Below are 24183 nucleotides of genomic sequence, written 5' to 3' on the forward strand. Positions count from 1 at the left end.
TAACTGACTAACTAAAAAATATAAGGGTTATAAGGTACTCAATAATTTGATTTCTGTTGCTGGAGTTTCCTTCCAATTCCCTCTGTCTGACATCTATTCATCTGTCTGTCTGTCCAACTATGCATCTGACCTATATTTGTGCTTCTTCTGTGTGTGTGTGTGTGTGTATGTAGTAACTCAACCACAAAACTCATGTTACCAAACAAAACCCAGCTTCCTCTTAGTATCTTTAACACACACACAAACACATGCTCTTGCAGGACAGGTGGCTCTATCACCTTGACGTCCAGTTTTACGACACACTCCACATTCATCTCTCTCTCCCTCTCTCTTTCTCTCTCTCTGCAGGTATAAGCCCCTTATACCTTCTGTGCTGCAAACGCTGCCAGGACCACACACACACACACCCACACACACACACACACACACACACACACACACACACACACACACACACACACAGCAGGTAGTGGCAGTGTATCATAGCCTCTGGTCAGCCTGGCAAACAGACCCTCATGATGGAGGGACCATAGGAGAGAGAGGGATGGGCAGATGGAGGCAGACGGGGAAAAACAGATAGGGTAGAAGTGAAGAGGGATACAGATGGATGCAGCAATGGAGGGATTTTGACGGACTGACTGAGTGATGGAGGTGGAGATGAGGGATGTTGAAGAACGGGGAGAGAGGGAATGATGGAGCTTCAGACTCCAAGTGCAGGAGTGACTGGGAGAGTGACAGGAGGAGTTATAGAGGTATGGAGGGATGAGGAGATGGGAGTAAAATGGAGAGAGAGAGAAGGAGTGATGAAGGATGAATAAGGAGAGATGAAAGAGGGAGTAGGAGTGATGACAGGTGAATAAGGACAGATGAAAGAGGGAGAAGGAGTGATGAAGAGTGAATAAGGAGAGATCAAAACAAGAGAAGGAGTGATGAAGAGGTAATAAGGCCAGATGAAAAAAGAGAAGGAGTGATGAAGGGTGACTAAGGGCAGATCAAAGAGAGAGGAGTGATGAAGGGGGAATAAGGAGAGATGAAAAAGAGAAGGAGTGATAAAGGATGAAAATGGGGATAGTGATGGAGGTAAAAGGTGAAAAAAGGGTGACAGAGGCAGAAAAAAGGGATGATAACATAATATGGGGCAAGGGGGAAAGAAGATGTAAGGATGAATTATGGGAGAAGGATTAGAAGGAGAGAAGAAGAATTATGAGTGATGAAGAGACAAGAGAAAAGAGGGGTGTGGAGGGATTGTTGCTTACTGCACTAAACTATTTTCTGTTGCCCCTCTTTTCTTTCCACTTTTCTTTTTCTGTTTCTTCGCTCTCTTCCTCTTCTCTTTCTTTTCATGGTTTCCACATCCTCCTTCTATTCCTGTCATCTTTCTCTCATAGTCATCCCTCCTGCCTCTAGCCTTGTCCTCACCTCACCTCTCCATTCATCTCTTCTTTCCTTTTGGTTACTCTGCTTGTCTTCTTCTCTTCCTCTTTGTTGTTCTCTTTTCATCTATTTTCCTCTACCTTTTCCTCCTGTCCTCATCGCCATCCTCTCTTCTTCTTATTTTCAGTCCTCCACTTCCCCCCCACCCTCTTTTTTTTTTATCTTTTACTAGTTTTTTTTGTATGTACGTATTCTATACTTTTTTTGTCATTATATTCTCTCTTTTCATGCCCATGGTTTGTCTATCCTCCTCTCCAATAATCTCTCCTTTCTCCTCTTCCCTGTATCATTCTCATAATCTGAATTCAACCCTAACTGATTTACACATTGCAGCTACATGTTCAAAAAATGCACTTCTCCCTTCCCAGGAAAGGCCCAGCTGCCTCTCCGTCAAAACGAAAGAAAAACGATAAAGAGGCCCAGCGCTGTGAAGACATGGAAACTTAGAGGAGTTAACTGTTTTCTCTCTGCCAAACTTTCTCCTGTCTCTCCGTCATTCTCGTTCTCTTCCCATAGGTGTAAAAGTAAGTGTGTTGGAGTGTGTGTGTGTGTGTGTGTGTGTGTGTGTGTGTGTGATTGGGGAAATAGGCGATTGTGTGTGTGTGAGGTTGGAATGTGGAGGCTCGTAAGTCACCTCTGATTTTCCACTCCCGCTGGGACACATCCCATTATCAGTTTTATATGTAACTAGGAAATTCCTCTGTGGTCTGTGTGTGTGTGTGTGTGTGTGTGTGTGTGTGTGTGTGTGTGTGTGTGTTTGGGTGGGGGGCGGTCTGGCTCCATAATGAGGAGCTTACCAGTGGAAGAAAAATAAAAACTGGGCATTTTCCTTCCCCGTAACCTCTCTCTACGATGCAGTACGTCTGTAAATCCCCAAAATTAGTTTGAAAGATGAAATACATCGATACATCGATCTGGCTGACTGTTGGGTTGGTCTACCCCAGCGGTTCCCAACTGGTGGTTCGTGGTCCAAAAGTGGGTCACAGGTCCATTTTAAATGGACCACAAATGACTCGCAAACGTGAAATTTGTAAGAGACACACTTTCAATTTCCAGCACAGAGCTTTTATTTTGAAGTGTCGTTTCCACCTGCAGAGTGACTTACGGACAGCTGCTTGACAGAGACAGCAAACTAGCTTGATGACATGGCCAAACACAAGTATGATGCTGAATATATTAAACTGTGTGAACCTTGAACGAATGACTAAGGTGAAATCTGTACCCTGTGGCTGGACCAGTTGGGAATTACTGGTCTACACAGTCTCTATTGTAAGATGTTAAGAAAGTACTGGAACATTTGATTTGTTCATTCTCCTTATTAAATGTAGGGGTTTATGAAAACTTGTTAATGGTTATTGTTTTGTGCAAACAGATGGTTTGTTTTGATGTTAATGTTAATGAAATACTTGTTGGTAATTTGGTTCTTCACAGTTTGTTTTCAGCTGATTAATTATTGGTTGGATGGTTGAATAGTTACATACCAATTTGGTGATTTTGGCTGTAACATGGTGGCTAGTTGTACACTTGCTCTGGCATTTGGTTAGTTGGATGGATGGCTGAAAATGAGGAGATTGGATGATTTGTTGACATTGAGGTGGACTGGTAAGATAGTTCCAGATTCCAGATTTTTTAATCAATTAAATGGCTGGGCATTGTGCTTGATTTGTTGATAGGCTGAAAGAATTATTGTTTTGTGCAGTGAATGATTTGGATGGTTAAGGTGTCTAAGAATATTGTTGGTTTACCAGTTTTAGGTAGTGTGTCTAGTGATTCATTGGATATGTATCAAAATTCTCAGCCAAACTTTTTATGTTTTAGACCTTTTGCCTGTCATTTGAATGATTAAATTGAGGAATAGCCTAATTGTGTGTGTGCTCACAGATTCTAAAAAACACAAAACATTTGCATGATATGTTGATAGGTCTGTTGTTGTGAAAGTGTTAAAAAGCTAGTGGATTTATCAGACGTTACATCAGCTGCTTTGGTTTGCTTGTTATGTGGTAGATGATTAGTCGGGGGTTGTTTTCATGGTTGCCTGTTCGGTTGATTTTTTTAGTTTTATAAAACTGGAACATAGATTGAAAGAATTGGGTGATGAGAAGCAGGAAGAGTATCCAAACAGAAATACAAAATAGTTCATGGCTGTAAGAGGCGGGTTCACTGGAGGATAGAAGAGGATAGAAGAGGAAAAAAGGGAATAGGGAAGAGATGAGAATAGAATCCAAATTTTTCCTCACCCGGAGGCCATTTTACTTCCCAGTCTGCTCTGAATGGAAAATCAACAGAGGAATATTCCACACCTCTTTGTTTCTCCTTTGCCCTCTTGTGTCTCATCTCTACCTTGATCTTTCCATCTTACAGTCTGGAGAGAAGGTAGGAAAAGAAGTTGAAGGGGAGGGATACGATTAGTGGGATTTGATCCCTTGCTTTCAGAAAGTCACGTGGCTCTAAAGGTTGTTTTTTACATTGACTTTCTTTTTTTGGCAAGCACACTGTGCAGACTATCAGGGAAGATGGAAGCTTTTTATCTGCCAGCCTACGGTGGTTTACAGATTCCAAAATTCACTTGCTTCCTTCCTCATTTTGGCACCCGAATATGCTACTTAGAATCAAACTCCAAATGATGGTTGGTTACCTGCCAGAACATCGGGTCCGGTAGACAAGCCTACCAGTCACAGCCACAAGTTGCCAGGGTTTGGCTGGTGGCTGGTGGTAATTTCCCACCCTGCAGCCATGTATTCCAGATGTTGTGGATTTGAATCCAACTTGTGACCTTGTTGCATGTCATCCCCTCTCTCTCTGCTGAATTTTTCCTTTCATCGGTTTGTCCTCATTCTTTCCACACTCACTGCACCACTCAACAAGCAGAAGTACTGTATTCAAAATGATTTGAATGTTATTAAGGTATTGCCTGCTGCATGTCCATGGATTTCAAATTGGGGCAAAGAAAGTCTGAAGAAAAGACTATGTTGGCTTAAAAGTGGATGGTTGTTGGTGCAAATTTCCAATCAGTTTGGAAAAACCTGTGAAAAACCCTGATAAGGCAACTGCTTTTGAGATGCCACAGCCTTGGTGCAACAGTTTAGTGGCCAACAGCAATACTGTTTCACTCTGAAATATCTCTGCTGCTGTGTGTGAGTGTTTAGTCAATTCATCGATTAGCTGATTGAAAGAAATTTAGTGCAATACTATTTTGATCGATTAATTGTTTCAGTCATTTTTTAAGCAAAAATGTCAAACAATTGCTGGTTCCAGCTTCTTAAATGTGAAAATATGTTGCCCTATGTTTTATTTATTATAGTAAATAAAGATTCTTCGGTTTTTGGACTATTGGTTGGACAAAAGAAGCAATTTGACAATGTCACTTTAGGCTCTGAGAGATTGTGATGAGCATTTTTCACAATTTTTTGACATTTTAGAGACTAAACAGTTGATTTACTTGAAACCAATCAGCAGGTCAATCACTAATAAAAACCCTAATGAGCCATTGTCGATTTGTCAGAAGCTTTAAGTATGTTTACCTTTGCAAGCACGACATTTCCTGTTGTAGGAGGTTTTTGGCTGGTATGGGGTTTTCTTGGTGGTGAAGATGAGTAACAAGACGTGAAGCACACTTCATCAACTTTCCCTGGAATACTAGAGGTTTCAAAATGAAAAGACTCTAGTTTTTAAATTAGATGATTTGTGAAAATGTCATGGCTGCTATAAATGAAAGGATAACGTTGGTGATATTTTACATATATTTTTGTCATTGTCCTCGAATGTTATTAAAAGACCAACACTTTCAATTCATTGATCCACTAACAAGTACTGTGCATATATCACAGCCTGAAAAAGCTTCTTCCTCTGTGCCATAGAGTTTTATTGTTGTCCAAAAACTATTAAAAACACGTCAGTGAGCCAGACTAGTCCCTTTAACACTGCCTGGTATATATAAGGTACAATAGCGGAATGGGGGGACAGAGTTGTCTCGTTTTTAAGTCGCCACAGGAGGTAGTGACAGCACCGAAACAGTGTCTGTATATATAGGACAGGTGGCAGGATGGGTGAAATTTTTTGGCAACATGTTATGCGTATGACATACAACAGGAGATTTAAAAAGTAGCTGCTTGCAGTTAGCAGCTAACTCAAAGAAGTAGAACAGGGGCCGTAAATGTATTGTTATTGTTAATAAAGCACTGCTGTATGTTTTATGTCACACTAGAGGCCGATGCTGTTGTGTCATATGATGTCATGTCTGTCACTCTTCTTTTGATTCTGCAATACAGGCATGCTGTCCGTAATCACACACTGGAATGGCTAGATGCTGCCATAGTTTGGTTCTGTGTAAAAATGTAAAGGTGGCATAAAGAAGGGACTTTCTAGCCCTTTAGTGCAATCTCTGTGTAAAAAGGACTACAACTGCACTGGGTGACATGTTCCTTCATTACCATGAGCACACATACTGTAGCTTTATTGCGTCTCTGTATCACCTAAACTACTAATTTCTTCAAAGTGCTTGAACCAGATTTTTTTTTTCACTGACTCTCATTAATGTCTTCAGATTGTTTTAGTGCACGAAAGTTGCAGTAATTGTTGCAGTGAATTTCTTCTTCATTTGGTGATCACCCATTAGAAAAACACCCACTAACATACAAAACGAGAGCAGTTTGTAGAAAAGCAATAATTAATGGGCTTTCCCTTTAAAGCCTGTGGTGTCTCAACACTTACGTCAGCTTCACTAGGCTTCCATAAGTATGTTTACCTTCACACTAATGATCTTACCCTGATTAAGGAAACTGTGTAGTGCCGACTACTGAAATTGTACCGTCTTTTCATCTAATTATCATATTTATGCTTATGTGATAATGATTGTAAGATGAAACCAAGATGACACACTTAAAATTTTTATTCTGTCTTTTACATATTTTGTGTGTCAGAGGTCAAGTGGTGGTGATGTCATTTAAACATTTTTGGAGATGTGTGTCAGTCTGGAAAACGATTGACTTTCACTTTCCACTGCAGCAGTAGCTGTGGTATTACAATCAATAACCAGACCTGATCAGTTTCACGTCAGCTCCTTTGAGTCATGGAATCATCCACTGGGCTCAGCAGCATAAAGGGATTATGGGTAAAACATGCAGAGGGGCTGCGTTGTAGATTAAGTGTGATCATGTTGTTAGAAAATAAAAAAGACTCACAGCTGGATGGCTTCATTTTCCTCTTTGGAAAAGCTCGATTCAGACGAATGGAAACACACAGAATCTCAACCTCGCCATGTGTGTCTGTGTGTGATATATGTGTGTGTTTTGACAGACATGAAACAGAAAAACAGTGTCATAGTTTTTCCCTGCCTTCCTCCTGGCAGAGCGGAGCGAGAGGACAACTCGGAAAAATCTGATCTCAAAACAGCCACCCCAGTGTGTGTTTGTGTGTGCGTGTGTGTGTGTGTGTGTGTGTGTGTGTGTGTGAGTGAGTGTATGTGTTTTTGTGGCACATGTGACTGTCCACTTCTCTGTCACCGTGTGTTTTGATGTTTTCCACCCATTACGTTGTCGGTATGTGTGTGGATGTTTGTGTGTTATTGGCCTTTTCCGTCAGTGTGTGTTTGTGTGTGTACTTGTGTGTGTGTGTGTTTGTGTTTGTACGCGTGTGTGTGTGTGTGTGTTTTTGTGCTTGTGTTTCCGTTCTCCGCCACATTTTAAACCATGTGGCAAAGAGACAACAAATCAGATGAATTGGAGGAACTTTCCTGCCTGTGAGATTTCTCTCTCACCCTCTCTCTTTTTACCCCCCCCCCCCCCCCCCCGTCTTCTTGTCTCCTCCCCTTCTGCCTCCTCTCTGTCTCTCTCTCTGTGGCTCTCCTCCTTTCCTCCTGCCTCCTCTCCCCTTTCTCTTGCTCTCTCAAATTTTACCACTTTCTTGTCTCTCTTTTCTAGTGTCTTTTCTTACCTTTCTCCTTTCGCTTTTGTCTTTCACTCTCCCCATCTCTTTCCACATCCCCCTTCAGCCTTGTCTCCCCTCTCCACTCCCCCGTCTTTCTCTGTCCCCTTTCTCTCAGGTTATTAAACTCTTCCTTTTTTCTCTTTTTCTCCCACTCTGTTTCGTCTCTACCTCCTCCTCCCTCCTTTGTTCCTATTTCTCTGGCCCTCTCTTTTTCACCCTCTGCTTCCTCTGTCTTTTCCTCCCACTCTCCCACACCGTCTCACCCCTGTCTTCCTCTCTCAGGTTCTCCCCCTTTGCCCCCTCTTTCTCTGCGTCCTCCGTCACTCTTTCGTTTCCCTTCTACCCCCCCTTCTTTTCTCTTTCTCCCCCCTCTGCCTCCTCTCTTTTATCCTCCCATCTACCTTTTTCTTTCTCTCTATCTCACTATTTGTTTCCTTCTCTCCTTTCCTCCTACCTCTCACACCCCCCTACCCCAACTTGCTCTCTCTTTCTGTCTTTCTCTCATTTCTTCCTGCTGAAGTTGCTGTTTTGTGCGTAAGACTGTGTGAGATAGTAAAAAGGGGAGGGTGGGGTTTCTGCCTTACACCTCCGGTGACCACTTCCTGCGCCACATCCTGTTTATTTCCTGTTGCGATAGTGACCGGATTCCCTCAGAAATGCACGCACACACATACAGACACAGACACAGAAACCCCTGATTAAATCCACAAACATGCATACACACCATAAAACTGCTTGAATACACACAAATACTAATACACACTGACACACCACACACAAACTATACACACATCAGCACACACATAGCATAGACAAACACATTCAAGGCTCTCAAACACAAACATAAACACTTAAACACATATTTAACCTCTTAACACGCAGTTCCCCCCTCAGTTTTAAGACTTTTGATGTATCTGAGCGCATCCAATATTTTATGTATCTGCATATCCAACTCTTCATTGAAGCTACATGAAGTTTACAATGTGCCAGATATTTAAATTCAGTACACATGCTACACCTTTTTATCAAAAGTGAGATGTCCTTTGTGTCTTGTTCATCCTTTTATTCACACTCCCTCGAATTCATGTGTTGTTATAGTGTTTTCTGGACTTTGGAATATCCTCTAGAATTTATGATTACATGGGGTTCGAATAAAAATTGGCTGAAGCACATAATATTGTATTGACTGGCGGGTAAATGGGGTCCAAGAGGTTGAAGTCAGGAACACACACTCACACTCATTATCACTCTCTTGTGTGTTTTCTTACAGGATGGCCACGTGAGGACACTTTCTGTCGGGACTCCCACTGAAACCAGACTGAGCACGTGCAGACCAACAGGTAACCTGTCACTGCACACTTAGCATATTCAAAATACTTTATCAAACTGAAATGACGCCTTGGAGGTTTTATAGGACAGCACACCATGAGTTGTCTAATGTGGATTTTGTGGCTGTGATGAAGTGTGTAAGGTTTACAAACACCAGAGCGAAACAGAACGGTGTGTTCAGGCCAAGAATGTTCCCAAAAAGCTCATTTTCCATCAACTTATCAGAGTCTTACACATGATGTGAATATATCTAACATTCACACGTACAGGGTGATTCAGGGTTGTGTCCTTAACCTTTGGATGGTCTCCATACAGCTTTAGAGTATTTTCCACTCAGTGCATTACAGATTTAATGTTGCATTTCAAAGCAACATAAATCCACTTCAGAGAAATGTTCCTCCATGAAAACAGTATTTCCAAAACAATAGATGATTCTTTAAATATAATTGTTCGTATACAGTGAGGTCGGAGGTACAGTGCAAATGTTTTGTTGTTTTGGCATATTGGTTTTGACATTAAACAACTATTAGAACAAAGCACTGGTATCCAGCTTTAATGTGAGTGTTGACAACAGAACTATTATACTTTTTATACCTGCACCTCCAGTATTAAGGGGGCAGGAAGTAGCTTTTTACAGAGCTTTTAACCACAACTCATGGTCTTCCCTCAGCAGATCAAAACCATTGCCTGAAATGCTGTTAAAGTTTACTGGGAAAAAAGCTAATAAGTGCACTACCTTGGAATTTTGAGCTGTTTACATTTCATCCCAGATGGAGTTTTGAACTGTATCCACTGGGGAAGACCAGGAGATGCCTGTGAGGAAAAGCTAATCAGTAGACCTTGAGTACAGAGTTGATTTTAGGTGATGTGACTGTCCTGCCTGGTCAAGATCAGGAAAACTCCTTGAGGACCTTGTCTACAGTATGTGTAGGACCATTCAGGGCTGGAAAGTAACTGTTACAAGGTTGCCATCGTTAACCATTTTGGGAAATTGGTGAACATTTTTTGGCGTTGGGTTGCCATCAGTGACAACCAGTTTTTAACATATAAAAAATACGAACATTAAACAGCAAGATTCATTCATTCATTTTCCGTAACTGCCTATCATGTTGGGGGTCGCGCGGGGCTGGAGCCTATCCCAGCTGACACTGGGTGAGAGGCAGGGTACACCCTGGACAGGTCACCAGACTATCACAGGGCTGACACATAGAGACAAACAACCATTCACGCTCACATTCACATTACGGTCAATTTAGAGTCACCAATTAACCTGCATGTCTTTGGACTGTGGGAGGAAACCGGAGTGCCCAGAGAAAACTCATGCTGACACAGAGAGAACATGCAAACTGCACAGTGCTAACTATTGCACCACTGTGCATAATCTGATGCCTCGTCGCCAGCTTTGCTGCCATTTTTAAAATTTAGTATTGAGTTCTGCCATTGTTCCAATACATTGTCCTAAAAGTGGGTGGCCTAAACTATGCATTCAATATCGATGTAAAAACCTTCAAAATAAAGCTGAGATTCAGGACTTATTGTCACTGTTTCATTTCACATCCAGTATGCCACAGTAGAAAACCAATACAAAGGGAAACATACAACTGTCTTAGTACTCCCTGAGTGCACAGTAGCAAGTCTTCAGCAAGCAAACTACAAGCAACCACATTTATTCCTAGCCTCACCATTGTCAATTTTCAGACTGTGTAACTGGTGCAGACCAGCATGTTGCTGAAGTGGTCAAACTGAGCCATTTCCTGCTGAGTTCTGTTTGATCAGTGTCTTCACTCTATCTAACATTTTACTAAAAGAGTTGTTGGTGAACTGGTTAGACTGTTTCTATGGTGATCATGTGTTGATGCCTGTAGTTGCTTTTAATTTAAAGAGCGGTTGGTTTCTGATCTGATTTAACTGGTTTCCTATCTGTTTATTTTGTTACGCACTGTTGTAGACCGGGTTTTACTGGTTGACATATTTACTGTGGAGTATTAATGACTGGTTTCTGAACCAGTGGTGGAAATGAACTCTTTGGTGCACCTGCCACTGTGGTGGGTGGCTCTCAGATTCTACCAGCCACTCAATAGGGAGACATTGTTTTTTTGGCTGGTAAGAGAAGCAAATCTAGCACCCACTTGCATATTGTACCAGCATTTGTCTGGTGGCTGGTGCTAATATCCGACCCTTTTCTGAACTGATTTGACTGCTTTCTTATCTGTTTACCTTGTTACACATATAATGTTGTATACTGGTTAGGCCAGTGTTGTTTTCTAAATGGGTTAACATGGCTGCAGATAATTTTGTAAAACTACAATAAAACTAATAGCTATCCCAGTTGTCCAGCTTGTTAAACTGGTTTCAGTAGTAATCCAGCTATTTTTCTTCATTATGGAGTTTCATCGGCTGGTTTCTGAACTGGTTCAACTAGTTTCTGTGTGCTGCTTCCTGCGGCACACATCAATGATCCAGTAAAAATAAGAAAACAAGTTGAATTCCTTGAATCTAAGTAGTTACAACAACAGGAGAGGACCGAATTTCAATGTGACCACAACCAGAAATGGAACTAGAAGTCAGCTGTAAAACACACACACACACACACACACACACACACACATTCCAGCGAGCTAAATTACCATCAGTCGAAGTAGCTGGGATGATTTTGGTTTGACACAGACACTGTGGTTGGTGAACCAAAAGGAAGTATGTTAGAAAGCTGTAAAAGAATATGTCACCTGCCCTAACACGCTCACACACACAAACTCACACACACACTCACTGTAATATAAACATCACTTAGGGACTACAAAGGCAGCACCAGTGAGCACGAGCCAAAATACGAAAAGATATCATGGAAAAACAAATCAGTACAACACAAAATGTTGCAATGAGAAGATGTGTTTGGAGCTCTCCAGGGGAAGTCAGACTGAGGCTGTGATGATGGCTTAGTGCTTCGTGATCACTCTCACACACATTCACAGAACTCGCTGGCTCTCAGCAGCCTGCTGTGTGCCAAGGTTATGAAATAATTTCCGTGCGCGCGCCTTTCAACACAATTCTCCTGTGCTTCTTTGCCTCCATTCAAGCTGAGACACGACTCGGGGAAAGATAAAAATAGAACCTCGCTGACCTCTTCTTTCTCTCCCCTCTCTCTGTCTTTCTTTCATGGCCATCTTAACTCTCTCACCCCCTCTCTCTCACTCTCTGTCGCCAATCTGATATTGATGCAGCTGTCTTGCTCCAGTTGGGTAACACTCGTGCTCCAACACAGGCGGAGAGGTGGTCAGGGTCGAGGTCTCTTCACTCTCTCCCTGCGGGAAATGTGGCTTTAATCAACACAGTACATTCTCACAATAAACTAAACATACAGAAACATAAGATCAAATGAAACAATAGGTTGAGTAGTTCAGTCATTCACCAGCACAATGCGGTGCAAGAGTTTTGTTTGGTGCAGTTTTGTTGCAAATTTGTGGTGAAGTTTGAGTACAGAATAAACGCGAACATCAAACTGTTTGAACTGGCTCAAATTACGGGTCACCACAGTATTTGGATAAAGCTAAACAGCAGAATAATTCAGGGGTGAATGCACCCACGCTCAGTTTATTGACAGCAAGCGAGAATCCAGTTGCCCCTGACGACCTCCAGAGGCGGTAAGAGAGGCATTTGTCTGCCTTGATATCATCAGGAGCATAAATCCAGTTTGTTTTTGCAGCCCCGTGCACGGCAACGACGTAAATGGAAATACATGTTTTGCATGCGGCCAGGACGAGAAAAAGCACGCGAAACGAACAGGTGGCAGACAGCTGGGATAGTAACTTTAAACTGCGAGTATTGAAAATATTAACTCATGAAAAAAAAAGCGGATTGTTGTGGATGGAGAACAAGTGAGCGTCTGCTGTCAATTAAGGTCTGAGCAAACTTGACAGCAATGACGACAACTGTATAAAACCATTCTCCTCTCAGCTGTCGAAGACGACTTTTCAAAAAAGTAGAAGCACAACACGTATCCCTTTTTGAAGGATGTAAATACGAACAGGTTAAGTGCCAGTTTGAGAGAAGGAACATTATAATTTCAACATGCACACAGGAAATGTACGCCAATGTCGGATTCAACAAAAGAGCATAATTAGATCGTGTCCAGAAATCCTGTGTTGTAATAAATATAATCTGGCTGAATTCTACCATGACACATACAGACAGGTGATAAATTAAAGGATGAAACATGGGTAAATGAGTAGAGAAACACCACGAATCTAGATGCTTCTATGCAGGGCACAGGGAGTCACTGAGTGATGTGATGATTATGAAAATCATTATTGTTATGAGTCATACTGTATGCAATGGTCTTTACAGTCACCAGATTTCAACCCAATTGAACAGAGATTTTGGAGTGAAAGAGCTCTTTAGGACCGTCATCAAACATGAATCAGCTTACTAATACCATTTCTATTGGCCTTTCCTTTCATTTGACTGCCATTTGTAAGACTTGTTTAATTTCATGTGCAACAGAGTCAATGACACTCTCGTCTGGTCAAGTACATTGACTCCAGTTCTGTACTTGAGTGTAATTTGGCGGTAATCAGATTCAGATTACATTTTCAAAACATTCAGTTAGTACAATAATGTACATCAGGGATTCCAAACATTCATTTATTTGTGGTGGCCCAACACAATCAGCAGCTGTCATCACAAATTAATTTTCTATTTCTGGAGTTGGACTGTTCATTACCATGGTTGGAATATAAATACAGTTTGGTTTTTCAGAGCTCAACTCTAATGGAGTGCAGAGTGTACTTTGGGCATAGACGGAGCAGCAGAACGCCAGGCGCGCTGAAAGTGAAACTTAGCCATCTATTGATTTATATAGAGAAAGAACAATTTATTTCTAACAACAACAGTACTCTCGTATTGGTGTTCTTGGTTTTACAACAAACTTTGATGAAACTGGCTACATTTCCATTGAAAACCTGCTCATCCTGGGGTCTAGTGCTGGGTCTAAAAGTTTGCTTTCACTTACCTCTGCAGCAGCTGCTCATCTTATCCATCAGTCTGCTGGAATCAGCTCTGATCTGTCTGACTGCAAAGTGATGGTCATATCAGTTCTCCAGCCTGTGACTCAAACCCAACAAACTGCTGCTGAGTTCAGCCTGTGTTGCGTTTGCAGACCCACAAAAACCTCCAAATTCAGAGAGGGGACACAGAATCATCACAAAAGGACACACACACACACACACACAATTGAAAGTTTGCTGTTTATCTGTCCAATCCACAATTTTACACACAACTGTTCGGATTCGCTCTCATGGTGTCGTTTTCAGAGAAAAAAAATTGTAAAAAGCCACTGTACTCGACCTGCCCAGCAGCAAACAGCAGACAGACACAGTTAGAGACTAGCTGGTGAACATAGTTGGGCATTTAGATGCTAAAGAGTCAGATATATCCATCAGAAGTTCATAGAGATCAAAAACAGAGCTAAAAGAGAGTGAATATTGGACTTGCAGTATATTTATGAGGAGTCTCTGGTTTCTTCAGACCACAGTGTTGCTGTAGTATCACCGGATGTCTTTGCACTCTGTATGATCTCTCCAGTTCACTCGCCTCTACACTGTTACCTTTCTTTTAGTTTCATTTTGATGGAGAACTGCATGTTGTTTAACTGGTCAGACTAGACTACAAGAGTATCGGATGCTTTTAGTAGACGGTTTCTCACATGTTGAATCAGCTGAAAGCTACGACATTTTGCTGAGTGTGCAGCAGCAAGGAATGAATTATGTGTGAGGGTCGGTACTGTACGAAGGCCTTGTTGTACTCAGTTAAGCCTTGATCAGAAGCATGCCCCAACACACTCGACTATGTAAAGGGAAGTTGCGTAAGATGTCCAGTAATGCAGCCGCACATCATGATGATCAATCCGGTTTTCAGCAGAGCAGACATCATTTCAACTCAGCGGTTGGCCAATCAGACATGATCTAATTTGACCAACTTCCTTATTCTCTGGTAAAGATGAGGGAATTTCTAAAAGACAATCCTAGAGTCGTATGTGGTCAGATTCAAGTGTCAGTGCTTTGGATATCAGTGTTGAGGACCTTTTGGAGTTCTTCAGGAGGAGGAGTCAAACAAATAAGGTCAGGACTTTCTAAAAAAAAAAAAAAAAAGCAAGTCTATTTAAGATGAAGTTTGACCGCAAAAATCAACCTGAACTTTCTGTTTTCATCCATTATATGACAGGAAAATGTACCAGGCTCATGTGATTAGAAATACAACTTTCAGTTGTGGATCATATTGTTACCGACTGGGAATCAGTACAGGGTTTTGCTTTGCCTCCTACTCTTGCACACTGGCTCAAACAGAGAGAAAATGAATGAATAAAAAAACCCTCAGCTGACCCAGAATCATGATACAGGTTCATGATTCCCACAACGAGAGCCTGAACTCTGGTGCTCTGCATGGTTTCCGCATCAACATGTAATAATAGTAGTTTTACCACTAATATCACTTTAGCCTGGGGTTTGCACAACAGCAGAAAATTAAGTTTTTGAGCATGCATTTCACTTTTTCCATTAGGTAATGGATAAATCTGTAAATGCAGAAGCTATTTATTTTCGCACAGCATGCGGAAATGTGAGTGTGTGCTCTTGTTTTTTTCTGTCTTTGAGAGGACTAATTTAAGTTTGAAAAGCTTGAGAGTGATTTTCCGGTCCTCACCTCCTCAAAGGATTGTTTGAAGGTTATGACTTGGTTTAAAGGTCGAGGTTAGAATTAGTTCTAGGTTAAGGTCAGGGTAAAGGTCGAGGTCAGGTATGTTGTTGTGGTGGTCAAGGTTAGGTATGTCAATGAGGGTCCTCACAAGTATAGAAGAACAAATGTGAAAGACTTCACAGCTGTGAGGGGCTGCATCTCTTTCTTTTTGTCCTTAGCTGCCCAGTTTGCATGATTTTATTTAGAAACCTGAGATTCTTTAAAAGTAGAAGACTTCAAATTTACATACATTTAGTCATATATTTTAAAAAACCTTTCTGTTTGTCTCTCTCTCTCTTTGTTTCATCTCTGTCTTTTTCTCCTTCTACTCAGTTTAATTCAAACATCCATCATTGGCACGACTGTCACTACTGCGTTGCCAAAGCAATAAAATACATAACAATCTGGAACTCGTGTGTGTATGCATGTGTGTGTGTGTGTGTGTGTGTGTGTGTTGATGTATTTCCCATCAGTCCTGGTCATCCTTACCCAACCCTTTCCCAGAATCCACCACTGACTCACTTGAAACAAATTACGAGTCAGCTGTTTGACTTAAAAACTTAAGAAGACAAAAGAAGAGGTTTTTCATTGTGTAAAATGAACATGGTGTACTGTCCTGTACTGTACGGCCACAGCTGGTCACACCTGTCAAGGTGTTTTCTACCGGGAAGAACCGGGAAGACTGGTTTCTTTACTGTTTTTTGTATTTACATTTGTTCAGAATTAAAAAGGCAAAGAGAGGCAGCTTAGGGTTCCTTGGTAACAAGAAAATACCCTTACGTGTTTGGTGAAGCTGCTGCATGTAAGAGATTTGTGGAAGGATAAAAAAAGGGGGCTCCTCAGGGTTAAAGTTCGGGGAAACTAAATAGATGTGATGACGTACAAACAGGTTCAATGACACCTGTCACAGGAAGCAGCTGGTAGCGTCTCCGGCCCATTATGATTAGTGGTCGTTAGTCGGTTCTGTCAGTGTGTTTACAGAGGAGCCACATCAGTTGCATGTGTGGAAAATCCCAAATGATTCCCATGCAGTTACCACATGGAGCGCTCCACATGTGATGATACTGTCGATCACATGTTTTGGATTCATTTTCAGGAAATGATGATGACTTATATGGTGATAACATGATGAGATGTGATTTAATGTGTGAGCCAGAGTCACATTTGGGATTTCTTAAAATAGTTTGTGGTTATTGTTGACATTTGACAGAGAAAGCTGGTTATTCATGTCCTTGTATGCATGATTCTGATTCTCTTGTGACAAGTGTCATCTGCTCATCAGGGGGCTTAATGGATCCCCAGCTCATCCTGTCCACATCAAAGTGTTCTTGGGCCAGACAGTGACTCCTTAATTGCTCCTGATGGTCAGACCATCATCTTGCAGGGTAGCTTGCTGCCAGTGGGTGGAAGCTCTGATTGTCTGCATTGGGACAACTCTATCTGAGTCCTCCATATCCAGAAATCTGAAATTCTGTCATGACTTAACTAACTGGTAGGATGAACTCAGTTTATTTTCTGGCTGTCTTCACCACCTGTTAGATCTGGCCTCCCCATCTAATCTTCAGTTATGGAATGACGTCAAATGTATTTATATATCATCAGCGTCAGACTTTCATTGGCATGTCATCATGTAGATCATCATTACAGTGTTTATTATTGAGATAGCTGAAACTGGGGTGTTATGTTTCTTCCTTGGCCGTCTTGTCATGATCTGTGGTCGGTGTCCGCAGAATCCGGTCCGGAAATGTCCAGAGTTTCCCTTTCACACATGTAGCACACAACAGGAGATTGTCGGTGCCAGAAGTGTTCTCACCTCCTGGAAATATTCAGTTTGGTTTAAGCGATGGGTGGCACCTCAGAAAAGCATGCAGGGTACAGGACATGATGTGGATTACACTGCAATCATGTAGCTGGTTTGTAATTCAGTCATAAACAACAAAGTCTCTTGCCATTTCTTGATTTTTTTCTGACAGTTTCAGCTTTGGTCCTTACAAACAGAAGTTCCTAAATCTTGTCAGCTCTCCAGTTAGACATTTTCATTGCTGACTTTGTATAAATCACCTTCTTCTTCACCAGGGGACGTTGGTTTTCTTCCGGTTTCACATGAGCCACATAACTGAAAGGTCATCAACACACCCACTCGCTCGCCATGAATTCTCCGGACAATTACCTGCTCTATTCACACATGGGCTCAATCGGACATTACAAAGACTCTGTACAAGGCTGCTGGCAGAGTAAAGTCTGTTTCATGTCCGATCCAATACAGTTACTCTGGGAAATGTCCAAGCTAATTTTAGGTTTGCAGTGCATGTGTGAATCTTTATGTTGGCCATAAAGCTGTGTAGCAATCCATATAACTGAAGCAACATATTGCAACAGCAGCCTAGTATATTAGCAGAGACACAAATAATTTTTGCTTCTTGAGCCATGATTTAATCCAAGATGTTGAACATGTTATGTTATTTTAGGTTTTTGGCAAATGTCCACCTTCCATGCTGTTCTGAGTTGGTCTTTGCCTTTTCATTGATTATTTTTCACACGAGGGTCAGTGTAATGTCAGTTCAAAGAGTCAACTTTTGCTCTGCAAAAAGTCCAGTTTTTGGTGTTCACTGGTCTCTTTTGGTATCATTTTTAAAGCTGAGATCTTGAACATGTAACATTAAACCACCGCTGTCACAGCATTTTTGGTGCTAAGTTGTGTTACAGTGTAAAACAGAGATTGTAGTCATATAGGAGGCAGACAAACGTAGAATAATCTAATATACATCATCATGTGTATGTGGTGTGTGTGTGCCTTTGTAAGTGTGATTCTGTGTATGTTGCTTAATGGACCCAGGCACACACTTTTACGCTGTCGCTGGGGTATGGCGATTACAGGTGTCCAGAGCAGGGACCTCATCGCCATGGAGACAATCAGGCATTCACGCTTCATCTTCCCTGAGAGCGAAGGAGCTCAGGCATCATGCTGTGTCACCTCATACCCCTAAAACACATCAATACACAAACAGACACACACACACACACACACACACACACACACACACACATGCAACAGTATTTACAAAATGTATACGCAAACACACACCCACAGACTCTCTGCATACACAGATGCAGCACACACCTTCACGTGCATGCTGCCAGAACACAAACAAACTAATGACACATTTCACAAGATGTTGTTTCAACCACAGGTTTGACTTTAATCTCTTGAATGTAAATTTGTGTGCAACATGATGATGAACACACACAGGTGTGTTCACATAGCTTACGTGGTTAGACCTCTCCTCAGGACTATGAATGTCCTAATGTAGCACGTTCATAGGGTTAAGTTACAGTACAGTTACAGTACTCTTTAATCCTGATTGTAGGGGTTCACTGTAAAGTCTTTGGGGACTCAGATAGCCAGAATGCATGGGATGAGACAGTGACAAAGTTTATTGGCTGTGAGATTACATCAACTAGATTAATTTTAGGAGTGAATGAAAGAAGAAGTGAGGAGGGAAGAAAAGTGTCATCCCTTCTTGTGGTGTCAAGAGGTCATCATCAGACTCCACCCACGCTCACTGGAACTCTATGTGTGTGTGTGTGTGTGTGTGTGTGTTTCACAGCATGTGTTTCCCATCTGGTTCCACCCAGTCCCTTAACACTGAGTTCACGATGACCTGTTTCCCTCATCTTTTCTTTCTTTCTTTCTTTCTTTCTTTCTTTCTTTCTTTCTTTCTTTCTTTCTTTCTTTCTTTCTTTCTTTTCCACTTATTCCCAGTGTCTCTCCCTCTTCATCTCTTTCTCTCCCAACTCCTTGCTCTCATTTCCTCCCTCCATCCTTCCATCCCTCCTTCTCTTTCATCAGTGTAACAAAACACCTTGACCTCATGCTTGTCTCAGTGTGAGTTTGACACCGTGATTCCATCACCCCAACTTTCCCCAGCTTGGATACCACACACATGCCGTCATCCCCCCATCTCTCTCGTGTTGCCTGCCATTCTGCATCCTGCATTGCTAAAGATAACCATCAACATGTCATTTAATCTAATTATAAGTCTTAAAATACCATTTGTCCATACCAATGGTGAATCCATGAATGGGGGTGAGATCATTTTATTTGTTTCCGTGCCCTGAGATTCTTTGAACCATGAGTCAATTTACACACAGTGAGTTTCATTTTCTGCATGTAGCAATCTGCCTCTATCTACCTTTTTGTTTAAACAGATATTCACACTTGTTGCCAGAGAATTCCTGAAACAAGTGAGCAGAATTGGAAACAAGTGGAATTACCTCACTCTGTTGGCAGGGAATTTTCACTCGCCTGAAGGTCGACAGTACGATTCAAGACTCAGATCTGAACTGAGTTGCTGCACCAAATTATTGAGTTTTGTGTTTTGTAAACTTCCCAACTTGTCAGTGAGAGCATAAATCATCTAAAGGTCCCCAGCAGATTCTTACAGTACTTTAGCTTGCATTTGTTGAGTGATACAAGGCTTCATGCTGACACTCTAACATATGCCACATGACACTTTCCAGTATTATGTCCTTAGAATGAGAACTTTCAGCAGCTCTAACTCTAAATGTCTGAACTACAAAAAGGGAAATTTGACTATTTCACAAGGTAGATCTTAATGACATAGTTTGGGCTCTTATGACTGTCGTATTGTTATGATTTTACTCCCTCAGATGTGCAGGCAATAACACTCAAGCAAGTCAAGTGGTCAAATGCATAAGACAGGATTTTAGACAAACCCCAGGCCGCCATACTCACACTATGGGGAAGACAAAAATGAAATTTTATTTGGCATATTAAACAGTCTTTTGATTTCTCATGATAATAACGTGTGTGACCACACTGATTTCTAAGTAGTAATGATAGTATTGGACCCTTTAGGTGTGTGCACATGGTTTGATTTCCAAACACGGTAAGTGGCTGGATTTATTAACCTCAGGATTTGTTACATCCTGTCTTATCACTTGATTGCTCAGGTTGCTTATCTACAGTAACTGGACTGTCTCCTATTGCAGAGCTTTTTTATCTTTAGCAACAGCATTGTACCTTTTATATTACACTGAATAAGAGTCCAGAACTTGGAGTGTGTAAAAGATCTGCAGAGGGTTTTTTTGTGTTAAGTGTTTTGGTTCAAGTCCAAGTCAAGTCTACATATACAAACTGCTAGATAGGTATTTAGGTCCCCCACCAACACGACATTTTTATCATTTTCCTTCTTCTTTTTTCCTTGACAGTTATCAATTTTCAAATCATCGTTTGTGTGACTTGATTCTAACTTGATACTGAGTCTCAGGTCTATAGCTCTCTATCTTAGCAATTAATAACCTCCTTGGTGCATTTAATGATTTGGTTCTCAGAACCATTAGAAAAAGATGCACACAACTACAAAAACAAGAACCAAGTTGTAAGAAAACAAATTTTCCTTTAACCCAAACGCAACCTTTACCACAGTAGAGATACATGTCTTCTTTAGACTTTAGACTTTAGGATATAATGTCAGAAAAACATTAACAATGGCCAACATAACCTCTGAACCCTATCAGTCTAACAGCGACAAAGCCTCTGGGGGCAATAGCCAATATTTCCCAAGATCTGCTGTAACAAGCTCTAAAATGTAAAAGAACAGGAGACAAACTTGCATTTTTTAGGTATATACAACATTGTGCGTTTGCATTAGGCAAATGCACTCACAAGTGCTGCTGGTGTGTAGGCCTATGTAAGGGAAGAGGATGACATTTAAGTCATGTGGACCCTTGCAGCTGTGCAGACGTGATAAGTAGAATTTGTGCTTTAGTGTGCACATACTGTTGTTATTGTGAGCTATTCAGCAGTGACAAAAGCTTACACAGCTTTATTATTGTGATCATAAATATGGCAGAAGTTGTGTCATACATGTTGTGAGATCTTGACACTGACATGTCGCATTTGTTTTTGTGTATTGGGTGACAAACAAGATGCTAATGTTATGACAGTGTCTGTCCATGAGCCAACAGTAACCTGACATTGGCCTTAATGGCACTGAATTTAGAGACATTGGTCGGCTCTTATTTAGGTCCAGCCAGTGGGTGACATCCACATCTTCGCAGTGAAGGAGGAGAGGCGTGTTGTGACCCTTTGGGCTTGCCATATCTTTACAACTTCCGAGGTCGGAAGTTGGAGCTTACGAGGAGCACTTGAAGGCAGCATCAGTCTTCTCATGTACTCCCTCAGTGTCTGCTGTCTCCCTGAGCGCTATCATTCTTCCCATTCAGCTTCCTGCCCTATAAATATTTGAGCAGCCCCATTAGGGAGTGAGGTAATCTTAACACACACGCTCACGCACACACTCATGGAGGCTGCCATTAAGGCGTAGTAGTGCCTAATAGTCTTGTCGGAGCGTTAGGCCCCGGAGCTAGCGGGCTAATTAAGAGCGAAACAGGTTTAACGAGTTTAGACTGTTCATTAAGGCAGAAACCTGATTAATTAACAGTCGAGGGGGAGAGTTCGTTAACGAGTCGCGTGATTAATTAAAACTACAGATGACAGAAAGTGTAACTTTAAATGGGGAAAAAGGTGAGGAGTGATTACTACCACCGGAAGGAGGGGATAAAAGAAAAGAAAAAAGGGGTGGAAAAGATAAAAAGAAAGAGAAGGTGAGGAAGAGATGGGGGAAAAGAAACAGTGAAGGGATGGATGAATAGGAGAGGGAAAGAGGAAAACAGGAGGACTAAGAGACAAAGATGGATGGAGAAAAAGAAAAGAAGACAAGAGTAGTAATATGAAGATATTAAAAGGTAACAAGATAGGGGAGGATACAAATATTTTTAAAACTGACATTTTTCACCCCTGTCCACATGACCTTCATTTTATAAAATTTCTCTGTACACACTAGAACACAAAAATGACCCCAAATACTCGCAGTTCTCTGCAGTCTTCCCTCGTCACAAAGGTAATAAAGTGTTCAACTGCCTTTTTTCAAAACACAGATTGGAAATCTCATCACCATTGCTTCATCATTGACGTAATGACAGAGGAGCTCACTCAAAGATTTGAGTGATGCTCTGGACATTCCTCATCTACAATAATCCCATTCTCAAAATTGAAAACTATCTGCTGGTTTGACCAGGCCTGATTCAAATCCATTGTTTCTGCAGGACTTTTAACCGCGGACGCTGAGTTGGACAGAATAACACTGAGGGCAGCAGACGGCTTCATTTGACTGTGATGTGGTACAGCAAGTGTAAAATAGCAAATGAACCAAGCAGTACTGACAAAACATAAACAATGTTGTTGGTTTATCTGGTTCATGATAGCCTAATTAACAGGAATCATGAAAAATCTGCACCTTAGATAGTGCTTTAAATAAATCTGTTTTAGTGACCTAAAATTCTGTGCATGTGGACGAGAGGCCAAAACATAAAGGAAAATATCTGTTTTCAGAAATATCCCTATGTGTGTAGACAGGACCAAAGAGAGGAATGGGATGAGAAAGACTGAAAGAATGACAGAGAGATTTTAAGAGTGGAAAGGGTTAAGAGGAGAAAAGGAAGCATAAAGATGGACAGAGAAAGAAAAAACAGAGGGAAAGAGGGAGACTAATAGGAAGTAATAAGAAAGGAATAGGATAAAGGAGGAAGGAAAAGATCAACCTGGTCTCAGTTCGAAGTCATCAAAATCTGGCGCTTGGGCAGTGACTTGCAGCATCAGACACTGACAAAAAAAGCTGCCCTTTAACATCGGCACGATTCGCAGCCGATTGCTGTTATAGTTTGACAGTGCTTGGCGCAGGTCGAGGGAAACGTAGCAGGACAAGAATAAAAGTTAAAGCAGCGAAAGTCCGACTGGGGCAACCTTCAAACGGGAGAGCAGTGTTCGCACCTGCAGGATTCTAAAGCCAATCCCTGTTCTTTTTTCCTAAACCTAATCATGTGCTTTTGTTGCCTAAACCTAACCATGTGTGTTTGTTGAAAGAAAAAAAAGTCAATTCACGTAGTTGTGTTAACATAATGCGTTTATTTTGAAAGAGACTGTATGTAAACATCTAATTTCCTGTGAAAACTGAAGTGTATTTTGAAAGAAGACAATGCATGTAACACGCAGAACTTGACACAGTGTCCCAGAACATCAAAAACCAATGCACCCAGGGTACCTTGCACGTCGTAGCTGGATGTGAAAAGGTTGGAGTGAGAATGTGTTGAAATGATGGAGAAAGCGATTCAAAGAGATAAGGAGAGATGTGAGAGAGGAGGGAGAATAAAAAAAGAAGGTGAGAGGGAGAAAGAGAAAGATGGAAACTGTTCCAACAATGGGCAGATTGACAAATTGGGTGAGAGACATAGACAAAGACTCAGAGACACAGAGTGAGAGAGAGCGAGGGGGAGGTGGCGGAGGTCAAAAAGACATCAAGACATTAAAACAAAGAGATCATGGAGAGAAAAACAAAGGCTTAATACAACAACCCTTCTCTCCATCTCTCTCTCTGTCTCTCTCACACACTCACATGCACACTTTGCTGAAAGTTGGCTCTTTGTGTTTGGTGGTGAAGAGGCCGAGTCATGTGATTTGCTCCCCTCGCTGGACATCTGAGGTCAGAGGAATTCAACCTCGAGAAGAAACAGTGCATGACACTCAAGTGCAAGCTGGAAAAGAAAAAGAAAAGCATAAATATGTCCACAGAAAATCAAAATAACCTCCAAGGCTGCTCTTCAGACTTATTTAATTCAGTTGGAAAGTACTGTCGAGCTACTTCATACTTTGGAAGTTTAGCTGCAATTCTGTTCTTATTATCT

At 41.4% G+C, this 24183-nt stretch overlaps 1 protein-coding gene across 2 annotated transcripts in view; it reads left to right on the forward strand.

Moving 5' to 3' along the window:
* Positions 1 to 24183, forward strand: part of hivep2a (HIVEP zinc finger 2a) — a 128779-nt gene that overhangs the window by 51882 nt on the left and 52714 nt on the right. For both annotated transcript variants that reach the window (XM_049589211.1, XM_049589212.1), the window contains one exon: positions 8630 to 8699. The gene's annotated coding sequence lies outside the window, so the exon portion shown is untranslated. The remainder of the gene's footprint in view (positions 1 to 8629; positions 8700 to 24183) is intronic.

The sequence above is a fragment of the Epinephelus fuscoguttatus genome, linkage group LG11 (genome assembly GCF_011397635.1).
Source record: "Epinephelus fuscoguttatus linkage group LG11, E.fuscoguttatus.final_Chr_v1".
NCBI lineage: Eukaryota > Metazoa > Chordata > Actinopteri > Perciformes > Serranidae > Epinephelus > Epinephelus fuscoguttatus.